Here is a 17250-nt window from a genome sequence, read left to right as displayed (position 1 = left end):
CCCTTAGTTATGCTGCTATAGACTTAGACTGCTGGGGGGTTCCCATGATGCACTGAGTGTTTCTTTCTCTTTTTGCTCTGTATGCACCACTCTGCATTAAATCATTAGTGATTGATCTCTGCTCCCCTCCACAGCATGTCTTTTTCCTGATTCTCTCCCCTCAGCCCCAACCAGTCCCAGCAGAAGACTGCCCCTCCCTGAGCCTGGTTCTGCTGGAGGTTTCTTCCTGTTAAAAGGGAGTTTTTCTTTCCCACTGTCGCCAAGTGCTTGCTCATAGGGGGTCGTTTTGACCGTTGGGGTTTTTCTGTAATTATTGTATGGCTTTTGCCTTACAATATAAAGTGCCTTGGGGCAACTGTTTGTTGTGATTTGGCGCTATATAAATAAAATTGATTTGATTTGATTGAATGAAAATAGTCTACACTTGTCCAGGTTCTAACATGCCTTTCAACCAGTGTACACTGGAAGAGGCTCCAAATTATAAAAAATGAACAAGGGAAGACATTTTGGTGAACAAACAGATATACCATCCATCCATCCATTTTCTATACCTGTTTACTCCAATTAAGGGTCACCGGGGGCTGGAGGTCTTTGGATGTGGGAAGGAAGCCGGAGCACCTGGAGGGAACACAGGGAGAACATGCAAACTCCACGCAGAAAGACCACAGCTGGGAATCGATCCCATGACCTTCTTGCTGTGAGGCAACAGTGCTAACCGCTAATCCACTGTAATGACATAGCATCAATTAGAATATAAAAAACATCCCACCAGTGATACTGATATGTCCTACACAGGCACTCAGGTCCATCAGGCCTGTACTTCTCTTTGATACTGCAGCGTGAAGCAGATGAGGGCTTCTGGTTCTCCCGTTGGACAGGATGTCAGTCTGTTGCAGGTTACTTCCCCAACCAAAGTGTGGAATCTCTTCAGCTTCACGCAACAGGATCAACAGCACCAATGGACCTCAAGGCCTATGTAGAACTTTAAAAAAGGAATTCCAGAACTTTAGACCACCACAGGAAGAGCTCTGCTGCCACCACCGTTGCTGAAAATGTGGACCATAATTGCACAAAAACAAGCGTAGCGTAGAAGGTGTAGCCACAAAGCCAATAAAAGTCATCGTTTGCCACCATTTTGACAGTCACTGTATTTCATTATTGTTGACAAGTTTCTTCTAACTCATTCTGGCTTCCAACCACATACCATACAACAACAACAGCCAAGGATCCGACTTTTTTTTCCTCCCCAAGGGCCTTCTCAGGGGTGGGTAATGAATGGGTGGGCCCAGATTTTGATGTGGTTAGGGGCTAAGGGGAGAGAAATGTGAGAAGCGGCGTTAATTGTTTTGGCTCTTTGCTGGGGAAACATATCAACATCAGATCTAATGGAGGTTAAAGACTCCCATTGCCACGGGGGCTGGAGCTAATGAATAGCTAGCTAGCCAAAGAGTGAGTGAAAGAGAGACAGAAAGAAAGACAGAGAGAGAGAGAGAGATACAACAAGGGAGGGGAGAAAAATGAGGATGCAGCGTTTACTAGCCTTTAAAGGGTTTTAACTACATCAAGCTTGGTGTTTTATTATGGAACTGACCTAAGAGGATTAGCATAAAGAAGTCATAAAACCATTTTTACAGGAAAAGCCCACACGCCTCCCCTTGACTGTTACGTCATTAACACCACTTTAGGAATCTGCAGTGATAGACCTCAAGGACGACTTTGAGCGTGGCTTTTGAGAACAAACTCCGATTTGTGGATTCAAATGAACATTTTTGATTAGTTTAGGCTACTTTAAAATTCTGTTGAAGGCTGTTGAATGCTTGAACACAACAGATTGTTTGAGCTAATCAACTCATTTGGCAATCCACAAGATCATTTCATTACTTGGTTATTAACTTCTTCATGAATAACTAAGCGAAAGTGAGTTCACCAATCTCTGTAAGCCAAAGCTCATAGTGCGTGCACACAACTGTATGCAAAGTATATCAATGTATGAGCAATACAAATCACTGGCGCTATAGATATCATTGTGTTTATTGTAAAATATACAATGCTATGCTAAATCTCAACCAGCGTGACTAAAACATTGCTTTCAAAAATTAGTTTAGGAATATTCATAAGCATAAGTATCCCATGTCAGGTGTTTACTTGCTGAATACGGGAGCATGCAAATCTGTTTTCACTTGCTACAATCCCCACGTTTATTTATCAGCAGAGTTAATTGAATTTTAAGGAAATGCCTTCATTGGGGAAAAAGATTTCTGTACACTGAAGTATTCTTTTGAAATTAAAGCCTTTGATAGCAGTGTAAAAGATAGACTTACAGATTAAACAATCAACAGACAGCATGACAAATGGAATTTTAATGAGGCCATTGCTTTCATCTGTTATCATGTTGTGCTGCTTTTTGCTTTGGTGCGTCTTTGTACTGACTATTGATAGTAGTTGAAACCTGCTGTTTTTTTGTTATTTTTTTTGTGTGTTTTTGCTGGACATTTTCCCCAGGATGCCTTGGCCTCTTGTTCTTAACAGCTCTGCTATCACTGTGATCGCTGATCAGCTTGGCTCTGGTTCAGGTGCTCCAGGCTTTAAAAGGAGTGTTTTATTGGTTATAAATATAGTAGTAAACGCAGACTTTACCGACAAAAAAAAGGAATAAAACAAATCTGACTTTTTAATTTTTGAATTTAAATCATTTATTTATTTTCATGCAAAACTAACTACTGGAGCAGAGCTCGCCAGTATGGGACCCACGAGGGGCGTTGTTTTGGCCTGTCATAGCAACTGACATTCTCTCTGTAAATTAATAAATTATTGTGGAAATAAGGTTTATGGTTTTCATTATTTTAAAAGTCAATTTTAGATTGAGAATGTTAATTTACTCTGAAGTATATAGTGCATTTAATTGTCATGTAATTGTATTCGCCCTATTGACGTATCCCATAATCCCTTGCGCACCAGAGAGTCGCTGCAGTCAAACAACATAGAGAATCCACATGATGACAGTGGCGGCGCCAAGGGGGGGCTTGGGGGGCTTAAGCTCCCCCAATCCCCCTCAGTACCCCCTCAGCAACCCCAATAATTCTGCCAATAATGTGAATAGCGACTGACATATTTGTGGATCTCAACTGCAGTTTTGCACTGAGAATGTCTCAGTATTGCGTAACTGAGCAAATTGATGAATGTGTGCGTTCGGTGATCCACCAATGCAGAATCACCATTCACAAACATAATTTTCAGTTTTGCAAATAAACATTTATTTGTAAAAACCCACACACGTTACAAATCAGAAATTTGTGTTTGTGGATCGCAAAGCATGTGTACAAATCAAAGGATATTTGTAAATCACCCTCTGTGCATTTGTATTAATGAGACTAATTTAACTCCATACTCCAAAAATTTAGGTTTCCTAAATATTTATTACAGCCACTCTTAAAAATTCACTTATCGTTATAATTTTAATACTGGTAAATTTTAGAATTGATTTAGATGAGATATGCTTATCTCACAGGAATATATCACAATTATCTGGGAACTACTTTTTGCGCAGGAATTCATCAAGCACGTTACAGAATATACAGAAGCTGTACAATCCCTGGCAATAATTATGGAATCACCGGCCTCAGAGGATGTTCATTCAGTTGTTCAATTTTGTAGAAAAAAAGCAGATCACAGACATGACACAAAACTAAAGTCATTTCAAATGGCAACTTTCTGGCTTTAAGAAACACTATAAGAAATCAGGAAAAATAATTGTGGCAGTCAGTAATGGTTACTTTTTTAGACCAAGCAGAGGGAAAAGAATATGGACTCACTCAATTCTGAGGAATAAATTATGGAATCACCCTGTACATTTTCATCCCCAAAACTAACCTGCATCAAATCAGATCTGCTCGTTAGTCTGCATCTAAAAAGGAGTGATCACACCTTGGAGAGCTGTTGCACCAAGTGGACTGACATGAATCATGGCTCCAACACGAGAGATGTCAATTGAAACAAAGGAGAGGATTATCAAACTCTTAAAAGAGGGTAAATCATCACGCAATGCTGCAAAAGATGTTGGTTGTTCACAGTCAGCTGTGTCTAAACTCTGGACCAAATACAAACAACATGGGAAGGTTGTTAAAGTCAAACATACTGGTAGACCAAGGAAGACATCAAAGTGTCAAGACAGAAAACTTAAAGCAATACGTCTCAAAAATCGAAAATGCACAAACAAAACAAAAGAGGAACGAATGAGAGGAAACTGGAGTCAACGTCTGTGACCGAACTGTAAGAAACCACCTAAAGGAAATGGGATTTACATACAGAAAAGCTAAACGAAAGCCATCATTAACACCTAAACAGAAAAAAACAAGGTTACAATGGGCTAAGGAAAAGCAATCGTGGACTGTGGATGACTGGATGAAAGTCATATTCAGTGATGAATCTCGAATCTGCATTGGGCAAGGTGATGATGCTGGAACTTTTGTTTGGTGCCGTTCCAATGAGATTTATAAAGATGACTGCCTGAAGAGAACATGTAAATTTCCACAGTCATTGATGATATGGGGCTGCATGTCAGGTAAAGGCACTGGGGAGATGGCTGTCATTACATCATCAATAAATGCAAAAGTTTACGTTGATATTTTGGACACTTTTCTTATCCCATCAATTGAAAGGATGTTTGGGGATGATGAAATCATTTTTCAAGATGATAATGCATCTTGCCATAGAGCAAAAACTGTGAAAACATTTCTTGCAAAAAGACACATAGGGTCAATGTCATGGCCTACAAATAGTCCGGATCTTAATCCAACTGAAAATCTTTGGTGGAAGTTGAAGAAAATGATCCATGACAAGGCTCCAACCTGCAAAGCTGATCTGACAACAGCAATCAGAGAAAGTTGGAGCCAGATTGATGAAGAGTACTGTTTGTCACTCATTAAGTCCTTGCCTCAGAGACTGCAAGCTGTTATAAAAGCCAGAGGTGGTGCAACAAAATACTAGTGATGTGTTGGAGCGTTCTTTTGTTTTTCATGATTCCATAATTTTTTCCTCAGAATTGAGTGATTCCATATTTTTTTCCTCTGCTTGGTCTAAAAAAGTAACCATTACTGACTGCCATAATTTTTTTTCCTGATTTCTTATAGTGTTTCTTAAAGCCAGAAAGTTGCCATTTGAAACGACTTTAGTTTTGTGTCATGTCTGTGATCTGCTTTTTTTCTACAAAATTAAACAACTGAATGAACATCCTCCGAGGTCGGTGATTCCATAATTTTTGCCAGGGGTTGTATATCGTTGTTCGGCAATCATTCTAAGTGATATGTGTGTGTGCACTGATACCACATTTTAGAGGAGCACGGGTGACTAAAACATATACTGTGGTATTTATAAAGCAATTTACTATATATTGTTCATTTCAACGACATTTTGTGGAGCCCCTCCAACTTTTACTTCAGCTCCCCCAACAAAAATTTCCTGGTGCCGCCACTGCATGATGACAATTGTAAATTAATATTATACTACAAAATGTAATTTTTTAATGCTTTTTGTCACGTTAATACACTCAACAAAAATATAAACGCAGCACTTTTGGTTTTGCTCCCATTTTGTATGAGATGAACTCAAAGATCTAAAACTTTTTCCACATACACAATATCACCATTTCCCTCAAATATTGTTCACAATAAAAGGCCACTCTGAAAGGTGCAGTTTTGTTTTATTGGGGGGGATACCTGTCAGTATCTGGTGTGACCACCATTTGCCTCATGCAGTGCAACACATCTCCTTCACATAGAGTTGATCAGGTTGTCAATTGTGGCCTGTGGAATGTTGGTCCACTCCTCTTCAATGGCTGTGTGAAGTTGCTGGATATTGACAGGAACTGGTACACGCTGTCGTATACGCCGGTCCAGAGCATCCCAAACATGCTCAATGGGTGACATGTCCGGTGAGCATGCCGGCCATGCAAGAACTGGGACATTTTCAGCTTCCAAGAATTGTGTACAGATCCTTGCAACATGGGGCCGTGCATTATCCTGCTGCAACGAGGTGATGTTCTTGGATGTTGGCACAACAATGGGCCTCAGGATCTCGTCACAGTATCTCTGTGCATTCAAAATGCCAACAATAAAATGCACCTGTGTTCTTCGTCCATAAGAGACGCCTGCCCATACCATAACCCCACCGCCACCATGGTCCACTCGATCCACAACATTGACATCAGAAAACCGCTCACCCACACGACGCCACACACACTGTCTGCCATCTGCCCTGAACAGTGTGAACCGGGATTCATGCGTGAAGAGAACACCTCTCCAACGTGCCAAATGCCAGTGAATGTGAGCATTTGCCCACTCAAGTCGGTTACGACGACGAACTGGAGTCAGGTCGAGACCCCGATGAGGATGACGAGCATGCAGATGAGCTTCCCTGAGACGGTTTCTGACAGTTTGTGTAGAAATTCTTTGGTTATGCAAACCGATTGTTTCAGCAGCTGTCCGAGTGGCTGGTCTCAGACGATCTTGGAGGTGAACATGCTGGATGTGGAGGTCCTGGGCTGGTGTGGTTACACGTGGTCTGCGGTTGTGAGGCTGGTTGGATGTACTGCCAAATTCTCTGAAACGCCTTTGGAGACGGCTTATGGTAGAGAAATGAACATTCAATACACGAGCAACAGCTCTGGTTGACATTCCTGCTGTCAGCATGCCAATTGCACGCTCCCTCTAATCTTGCGACATCTGTGGCATTGTGCTGTGTGATAAAACTGCACCTTTCAGAGTGGCCTTTTATTGTGGGAAGTCTAAGGCACACCTGTGCACTAATCATGGTGTCTAATCAGCATCTTGATATGGCACACCTGTGAGGTGGGATGGATTATCTCAGCAAAGGAGAAGTGCTCACTATCACAGATTTAGACTGGTTTGTGAACAATATTTGAGGGAAATGGTGATATTGTGTATGTCAATCAATCAATCAATCAATTTTTTTATATAGCGCCAAATCACAACAAACAGTTGCCCCAAGGCGCTTTATATTGTAAGGCAAGGCCATACAATAATTATGTAAAACCCCAACGGTCAAAACGACCCCCTGTGAGCAAGCACTTGGCTACAGTGGGAAGGAAAAACTCCCTTTTAACAGGAAGAAACCTCCAGCAGAACCAGGCTCAGGGAGGGGCAGTCTTCTGCTGGGACTGGTTGGGGCTGAGGGAGAGAACCAGGAAAAAGACATGCTGTGGAGGGGAGCAGAGATCGATCACTAATGATTAAATGCAGAGTGGTGCATACAGAGCAAAAAGAGAAAGAAACAGTGCATCATGGGAACCCCCCAGCAGTCTACGTCTATAGCAGCATAACTAAGGGATGGTTCAGGGTCACCTGATCCAGCCCTAACTATAAGCTTTAGCAAAAAGGAAAGTTTTAAGCCTAATCTTAAAAGTAGAGAGGCTGTCTGTCTCCCTGATCTGAATTGGGAGCTGGTTCCACAGGAGAGGAGCCTGAAAGCTGAAGGCTCTGCCTCCCATTCTACTCTTACAAACCCTAGGAACTACAAGTAAGCCTGCAGTCTGAGAGCGAAGCGCTCTATTGGGGTGATATGGTACTACGAGGTCCCTAAGATAAGATGGGACCTGATTATTCAAAACCTTATAAGTAAGAAGAAGAATTTTAAATTCTATTCTAGAATTAACAGGAAGCCAATGAAGAGAGGCCAATATGGGTGAGATATGCTCTCTCCTTCCAGTCCCCGTCAGTACTCTAGCTGCATCATTTTGAATTAACTGAAGGCTTTTTAGGGAACTTTTAGGACAACCTGATAATAATGAATTACAATAGTCCAGCCTAGAGGAAATAAATGCATGAATTAGTTTTTCAGCATCACTCTGAGACAAGACCTTTCTAATTTTAGAGATATTGCGTAAATGCAAAAAAGCAGTCCTACATATTTGTTTAATATGCGCTTTGAATGACATATCCTGATCAAAAATGACTCCAAGATTTCTCACAGTATTACTAGAGGTCAGGGTAATGCCATCCAGAGTAAGGATCTGGTTAGACACCATGTTTCTAAGATTTGTGGGGCCAAGTACAATAACTTCAGTTTTATCTGAGTTTAAAAGCAGGAAATTAGAGGTCATCCATGTCTTTATGTCTGTAAGACAATCCTGCAGTTTAGCTAATTGGTGTGTGTCCTCTGGCTTCATGGATAGATAAAGCTGGGTATCATCTGCGTAACAATGAAAATTTAAGCAATACCGTCTAATAATACTGCCTAAGGGAAGCATATATAAAGTGAATAAAATTGGTCCTAGCACAGAACCTTGTGGAACTCCATAATTAACTTTAGTCTGTGAAGAAGATTCCCCATTTACATGAACAAATTGTAATCTATTAGACAAATATGATTCAAACCACCGCAGCGCAGTGCCTTTAATACCTATGGCATGCTCTAATCTCTGTAATAAAATTTTATGGTCAACAGTATCAAAAGCAGCACTGAGGTCTAACAGAACAAGCACAGAGATGAGTCCACTGTCCGAGGCCATAAGAAGATCATTTGTAACCTTCACTAATGCTGTTTCTGTACTATGATGAATTCTAAAACCTGACTGAAACTCTTCAAATAGACCATTCCTCTGCAGATGATCAGTTAGCTGTTTTACAACTACCCTTTCAAGAATTTTTGAGAGAAAAGGAAGGTTGGAGATTGGCCTATAATTAGCTAAGATAGCTGTGATGTGTGTCAAGTGATGGCTTTTTAAGTAATGGTTTAATTACTGCCACCTTAAAAGCCTGTGGTACATAGCCAACTAACAAAGATAGATTGATCATATTTAAGATCGAAGCATTAAATAATGGTAGGGCTTCCTTGAGCAGCCTGGTAGGAATGGGGTCTAATAAACATGTTGATGGTTTGGATGAAGTAACTAATGAAAATAACTCAGACAGAACAATCGGAGAGAAAGAGTCTAACCAAATCCCGGCATCACTGAAAGCAGCCAAAGATAACGATACGTCTTTGGGATGGTTATGAGTAATTTTTTCTCTAATAGTTAAAATTTTGTTAGCAAAGAAAGTCATGAAGTCATTACTAGTTAAAGTTAATGGAATACTCAGCTCAATAGAGCTCTGACTCTTTGTCAGCCTGGCTACAGTGCTGAAAAGAAACCTGGGGTTGTTCTTATTTTCTTCAATTAGTGATGAGTAGAAAGATGTCCTAGCTTTACGGAGGGCTTTTTTATAGAGCAACAGACTCTTTTTCCAGGCTAAGTGAAGATCTTCTAAATTAGTGAGACGCCATTTCCTCTCCAACTTACGGGTTATCTGCTTTAAGCTACGAGTTTGTGAGTTATACCACGGAGTCAGACACTTCTGATTTAAAGCTCTCTTTTTCAGAGGAGCTACAGCATCCAAAGTTGTCTTCAATGAGGATGTAAAACTATTGACGAGATACTCTATCTCCCTTACAGAGTTTAGGTAGCTACTCTGCACTGTGTTGTTATATGGCATTAGAGAACATAAAGAAGGAATCATATCCTTAAACCTAGTTACAGCGCTTTCTGAAAGACTTCTAGTGTAATGAAACTTATTCCCTACTGCTGGGTAGTCCATCAGAGTAAATGTAAATGTTATTAAGAAATGATCAGACAGAAGGGAGTTTTCAGGGAATACTGTTAAGTCTTCTATTTCCATACCATAAGTCAGAACAAGATCTAAGATATGATTAAAGTGGTGGGTGGACTCATTTACTTTTTGAGCAAAGCCAATAGAGTCTAATAATAGATTAAATGCAGTGTTGAGGCTGTCATTCTCAGCATCTGTGTGGATGTTAAAATCGCCCACTATAATTATCTTATCTGAGCTAAGCACTAAGTCAGACAAAAGGTCTGAAAATTCACAGAGAAACTCACAGTAACGACCAGGTGGACGATAGATAATAACAAATAAAACTGTTTTTTGGGACTTCCAATTTGGATGGACAAGACTAAGAGACAGCTTTCAAATGAATTAAAGCTCTGTCTGGGTTTTTGATTAATTAATAAGCTGGAATGGAAGATTGCTGCTAATCCTCCGCCCCGGCCCGTGCTACGAGCATTCTGACAGTTAGTGTGACTCGGGGGTGTTGACTCATTTAAACTAACATATTCATCCTGCTGTAACAGGTTTCTGTTAGGCAGAATAAATCAATATGTTGATCAATTATTATATCATTTACCAACAGGGACTTAGAAGAGAGAGACCTAATGTTTAATAGACCACATTTAACTGTTTTAGTCTGTGGTGCAGTTGAAGGTGCTATATTATTTTTTCTTTTTGAATTTTTATGCTTAAATAGATTTTTGCTGGTTATTGGTAGTCTGGGAGCAGGCACCGTCTCTACGGGGATGGGGTAATGAGGGGATGGCAGGGGGAGAGAAGCTGCAGAGAGGTGTGTAAGACTACAACTATGTGGAAAAAGTTTTAGATCTTTGAGTTCATCTCATACAAAATGGGAGCAAAACCAAAAGTGTTGCATTTATATTTTTGTTGAGTGTAAGAGACTGCTGCATGATACCCTGAAAACCTGCTAAAACAATTATAACAAATAATCCGTGTCTGCTACATTTAATCTGCGTGTAATTTAATAAACGCAAACTGAATTTCAGACATATTATATATATCAGTCTGGAACAAAGAGAACAAACAGTGACCACCCCCTAAAAAGAGGCAAAAACAACTGGGGGAGGGGGTTCAAACCATTATATTTCTTTCTGACCTGTAATTGTAAATATTACAATGTATTTCCCATATTCATGCCTGACAGAATGTTGTAATACAATTTCAGACACCCCTTTCGTAATATTAGTTGAACATCTCATCTTCTTTTCTCTTCCATCATTGTAATTGCTCATAAAAGTCTACGGTCCAGTGCCTGGCATAAGCCAAAGTATACTGTGGTTAGGATAATGTAAGCAGGGATCTACTTTTCTTAATACACTTACTTTCTTGCCTTCCGAGGTTCAGAATTGATTTGCGTGAAGTGTCTATAGATGAATGTTAATGTTAACCTGTTTCTAAGTTTTAAGGAGCATTAGTTAGATAAAATTAATATTCGCCTCATCTAACATTACAGTGCATCCGGAACGTATACTCAACAAAAATATAAACGCAACACTTTTGGTTTTGCTCCCATTTTGTATGAGATTAACTCAACGATCTAAAACTTTTTCCACATACACAATATCACCATTTCCCTCAAATACTGTGCACAAACCAGTCTAAATCTGTGATATTGAGCACTTCTCCTTTGCTGAGATAATCCATCCCACCTCACAGGTGTGCCATACCAAGATGCTGATTAGACACCATGATTAGTGCACAGGTGTGCCTTAGACTGCCCACAATAAAAGGCCACTCTGAAAGGTGCAGTTTTGTTTTATTGGGGGGGGGATACCAGTCAGTATCTGGTGTGACCACCATTTGCCTCATGCAGTGCAACACATCTCCTTCGCATCATCCGTGAAGAGAACACCTCTCCAACGTGCCAAACGGCAGCAAATGTGAGCATTTGCCCACTCAAATCGGTTACAACGACGAACTGGAGTCAGGTCAAGACCCCGATGAGGACGACGAGCATGCAGATGAGCTTCCCTGAGACAGTTTCTGACAGTTTGTGCAGAAATTCTTTGGGTATGCAAACCGATTGTTCCAGCAGCTGTCCGAGTGGCTGGTCTCAGACGATCTTGGAGGTGAACATGCTGGATGTGGAGGTCCTGGGCTGGTGTGGTTACACGTGGTCTGCGGTTGTGAGGCTGGTTGGATGTACTGCCAAATTCTCTGAAACGCCTTTGGAGACGGCTTATGGTAGAGAAATGAACATTCAATACACGAGCAACAGTTCTGGTTGACATTCCTGCTGTCAGCATGCCAATTGCACGCTCCCTCAAATCTTGCGACATCTGTGGCATTGTGCTGTGTGATAAAACTGCACCTTTCAGAGTGGCCTTTTATTGTGGGCAGTCTAAGGCACACCTGTGCACTAATCATGGTGTCTAATCAGCATCTTGGTATGGCACACCTGTGAGGTGGGATGGATTATCTCAACAAAGGAGAAGTGCTCACTATCACAGATTCAGACTGGTTTGTGAACAATATTTGAGAGAAATGGTGATATTGTATATGTGGAAAAAGTTTTAGATCTTTGAGTTCATCTCATACAAAATGGGAGCAAAACCAAAAGTGTTGCGTTTATATTTTTGTTGAGTGTAGTGCTTCACTTGTTCCACATTTTATGTTACAGCCTTAATCCAAAAAGGATGAAATTTTACACACAACACCTCATCATCTCAATGTGAATTTTTTTTTGATTTTGCAAATTTATTAAAACTAAGAAATCACACCTATGTAAGTATTCACAGCCTTTGCCCTGAAGCTCAAAATTGAGCTCAAGTGTGTCCTGTTTCCACTGATCATCCTTGAGATTTTTTCTACAGCTTAATTACAGTCCACCTGAAGGAAATTAAATTGATTGGACATGATTTAGAAAGACACACACCTGTCGACATATAAGGTTCCACAGTTGACAGAGCATGTCAGAGCACAAACCAAGCATGGAGTCAAAGGAATTGTCTGTAGACCTCCGAGACAGGATTGTCTTGAGGCACAAATCTGGGGAAGGGTACAGAAACATTTTTGCTGCTTTGAAGGTCCCAATGAGCACAGTGGCATCCATCATTTGTAAATGGAAGATGTTCAGATCCACCAGGACTCTTCCTAGAGCTGGCCGAGCGTCAAAACTGAGCAATCGGGGTGAAGGGCCTTAGTCAGGCCGGTGAGCAAAAACCTGATGTTTACTCTGTCAGAGCTCCAGCATTCCTCTGTGGACTTAGGAGAACCTTCCAGAAGGACAACCATCTCTGCAGCAATCCACCAATCAGGCCAGTATGGTAGAGTGGCCAGACAAAAGCCACTTCTTAGAAAAAGGCACATGGCAGGTCATCTGGAGTTTAACAGGCACCTGAAAAGGCACCTGAAAGACTCTCAGACCATGAGAAACAAAATCCTCTCATCCGATGAGACCAAGATTGAACTCTTTGGTGTGAATGCCAGGCATCGTGTTTGGAGCAAACCAAGCACCGTCCCAACAGTAAAGCATGGTGGTGGCAGCATCATGCTGTGGGGATGTTTTTCAGCAGCAGGAATTAGGAGACTAGTCAGGATTGAGGGAAAGATGAATGCAAAAATGTACAGAAACATCCTGGATAAAAAACTGCACCAGAGCACTCTTGACCTCAGACTGGGGTGACGGTTCATCTTTCAGCAGGACAACGACCCTCAGCACACAGCAAGATATCAAAGGAGTGGCTTCAGGACAACTTTGTGAATGTCCTTGAGTGGTCCAACCAGAGCCCAGACCTGAATCTAATTGAGCATCTCTGGAGAGATCTGAAAATGGTTGTGCACACTCACAGAAATATTATCCCTAACTTTTAAGATTTATGTAAATTTATTACATGACAAATTCCCATTTCCTTTTTTTTTTTTTAGATAATTTTAATACAAATATGGATGTGACTAAGGCTCTTGAGAAAAGGAACCCTTGGTCCTACACACCAGTCTTGGGTGTTACAGGGTCACAGATGAAAACATTGATCTGTCAAATTCATTTATGAGGTAATGAGTTGGAGAAACAGAGTTCAGGCAAAGAGAGGGTCAGTGTTAAAGGGCAAACATCCCAAAAAATAAGGGTCAAAGAGAATTCACACATTAGGTCTCTGTGGCACTGGTTAGTCAATCTGATGGGAGAGCAAGAACAAACAATGTTGGCTCTTTCTCTTCTGTTCAGAGAGCTGTAACAAAGGATATAAATAAGGAAAATAATGAATCTGGTCATAAGTGTTACGTGCAACCTTATTTATGTCATGTTTATTTTAGGATTGAACAATGTTAGCATTGAACTTTAGGCTGTGTTGTGTAGGTAAATCAAGATGTCACATGAGGCCTTTCAAAGGACCTTGTAAGAAGCCTTGCAGCAGGATTTTGGAGGATTTGTAGGTGAAAAGCATGCATTATTTGTGACACCGCCAAAGGCGTTTGCTCTTGTGATCACCTTGGCCTCTTTGTAACTATTTTATGAATGTACAGGGTGTCCCCCACCCAAAAAAACCCCCCCCCAAAATAACAAAACAAAACAAAACAAAAAAAACAGAACCCATAAAAATTGTAATAAATCCTACAAAGGTCCAGCAAATTTCTTGAAATTTTCTGGACTTTAACTTCAGTCTGTGTACAATCCATCCCAAAGTTTCAGCTATCTTGGTCACTTTACATAAAAGTCATGTTCCTTCAAAATTATGCTCCAAATGGTATGATTTGCTGGTGAAATTGGCCTCCAGGCAAAATGTCTTTTCCTTGGTTGACCAAGACATGTTGGGAAATACGATTCAGATTTATCTCACATCCAAGGGGAGACATATGGTACAGTGAAAACAGAATACGACCAAGAACAGAATCCTGCAGGACACCACAGGGACAGATCATCATATCTTCTTCAGATTTGGTGGCTGGTTGCAGTATGTTTCTATCCTTTTTAAAAATCACATCCATGTTGAAGGATGATTGATATCAACTGAGAAAGAAAGAAACGTGGACAATAAAGTTCAATAACAACTGGATGTTGTTCATTCGGCTGCTCCCAGTTTTGTTCGGGGTCGCCACAACGGATACAGCCAGATCCGCATTGGTAATTGGCACAATTGTTACACCGGATGCCCTTCCAGATGCAACTCTGTGAAAATGGAGAAACACTCAACTCAACAAACAAGCAACTTGGACAATGAAGTTCAATAATAACAACAAGATATCTACCTCTAAAGGCTTAAAAGCAATGGAGAATGGGATATTCTCTACAACACAATATGCCTTCACAGGGATTTATGGTATGTTCAAGAAAAAAAAAAACATGTATTATATAGATAAATGGTCTGCATTTATATCGCACTTTCCATGTGCATCAGACGCTCAAAGCGCTTAACAAATAATGCTTCACTTTCACTCTGATGTGAGGGTGCTGCCATACAAGGTACTCACTCCACATCGGGAGCAACTAGGGGATTAAGGACCTTTCCCAAGGGGCCTTAGTAATTTTGCGATCAGGCTGGGATTTGAACCGATGATTCTCTGGTCTCAAGCCCAACACTTTAACCACTAGACCATCACCTCCCCTCAAGATAAAGAACAAAATAGGACCAAGGACAGGAACCTGCTGCATGTAATATAGTAGACAGATCATCATATCTTCCTTGGACTTGGTGTCCAATAGTGCAGCAGATAAACAATCCTGCCAATGGTGATACAAGCACTGAAGTCAGCACAAATACTCCTTAGACATTACTCTTGAAAAAAAAAAAAAAAACTGACTAGCTACTTGAATTTTCAATAGGCAGCCAGGTAGGGGTCATTCCTGTACGGATCCCAACGACAACGTCAAGTCGTCCGTAATCCATTTTGCATTCTGTCTTGACTGTTCCTTGTCATTTGCATAATTCCCATACCATCAGCGTTCCATTTGACTCTCATTCAACTTTGTCCAACCTCCCAAGTCTTGCACAAACATTGTACACACACACACAAACAGCTTTTTGCATGTCTTCTTTGGCTGGAGAAGCTGTGCGCACGTCAATGCGCACAGCCAATAAATGCGTAAGTGCACACGTGTATGTACAGTATACGTATATGTCCTGGTAGTCAGGCGGATATGACTGCTGATGTGACATGGGGAAACATATATGGTATAGCAAGAACCACATTGGATCTAGGAGAAGACCCTGAGGCACACCATATGACACACCAACATGTCTTTCTTGGAGTGAGTGGCAGGTTGCAGTATGATTTTCTGTTGTTTTTTTTTCCTCCTCCTTAAATCACCCCCGTGTTGAAGGATGATTGATCCCAGCTGAGAAAGAAAGCAACGCAGACAATGAAGTTCAATAACAACTGACTCCCATCTCCAAAGTGACCAGCTGATCTGGCGCAATGTAATGTTTTAGCATTAGTGGCACTCAGCTGTTTCTGCCAAACATTGGCCCACACCATGAAATCTCTTGTTAAGAAGAGAGAAATTGTGTTCGGCTTGTAATTGAACCATTTTATACCCCTCCCTTTCCATGCCTTGCTATCACTCCTCTTAACCCCCCCCCCCCCCCCCCCCCCCCCCACACACACACACACACACACAACCCCCCACTCTACCCCACCCGGCATCTTCTCTCCTTCTGTCCCATCCCGCTCTTTCCCATTTGTTTCCTGCTCAGCCATTCTCGACGCACACCAAATCACACACCCTCCTTTTTTTTGTGCGAGCAGCGGCACCCATCAAAAATCTGGATCGATCCCCCGGCATCATTGTGCGAGGAGGTTATTTATGTGGGCATCCAATCTGCACCTGCTGTTGTGTTTGAGCAAGAGGGGAACACGGCCAGAGTTTGTTAACAGAGAAAAGGGAAACATCAAAGCTGAGAGGGAGAGGAGGGGAAGAGCAGCCACCTTGCGGCCCCGTGAGGCCCCACCAGCTCACCAGCTCGCTGCCTCGTCTCTCGTGAAATGAGCACTTTCACAGTCAGTTAGTCTTTAAGTAATAGATATATTGAGTTCATCCCTTGTAACGTGAGACAACTAATTTATTATTATTTTTCTTCTTGCCCGATCCCTTTGCATCCCCCCTCTTTCCCCTTTCATCCCCTCCCTTGTCTCTCTCTTCCTCCCTTTCCCCATCAGCACAGGATTATGAAGGTTAAATAAACTCTGAAAATGAATGAATATTGCCACCAACCTCCTCCCCTCCTACCCCCATTGCAATCAAACCAACACCCTCTCTCTCTCTCTTTCTCTCTCCCCCCTACCCTCGCCTGAAAAAAAAAGAGGAAACTCCAGCCCAGGCTATCTGGCGGCAGAATGAATGATCCTATTTATGTTAATGCATACATGAACGTTACACAGGTTTTTCCCCTGATAAGGCGATAGGTTAATGAAATGCTCATTTCATTTTACCAGTTGTTTTCTCTGTGAAGTTCCGATAAGTAGCAAACCAATGAAGCTTGTAATTACAATCTTACAGAAACCCAGCCAATCTGTGTATAAATCTCACCATCCAATTACAAGATGTAATAATTTTGCAGTCAAGCTGGTAATGAGGTCTAATACTCATGCATGTGATAATCCCCCCTGGATGCTGACTCTATCAGATGTTAGCTTTGTAATTATATGAGCCCGAGAAAAAAAAAAAAAAATCATT

This window comes from Thalassophryne amazonica, chromosome 7 (genome assembly GCF_902500255.1).
Source record: "Thalassophryne amazonica chromosome 7, fThaAma1.1, whole genome shotgun sequence".
In the NCBI taxonomy this organism is placed as follows: Eukaryota; Metazoa; Chordata; class Actinopteri; order Batrachoidiformes; family Batrachoididae; genus Thalassophryne; species Thalassophryne amazonica.
This window is presented reverse-complemented; position numbering follows the sequence as displayed.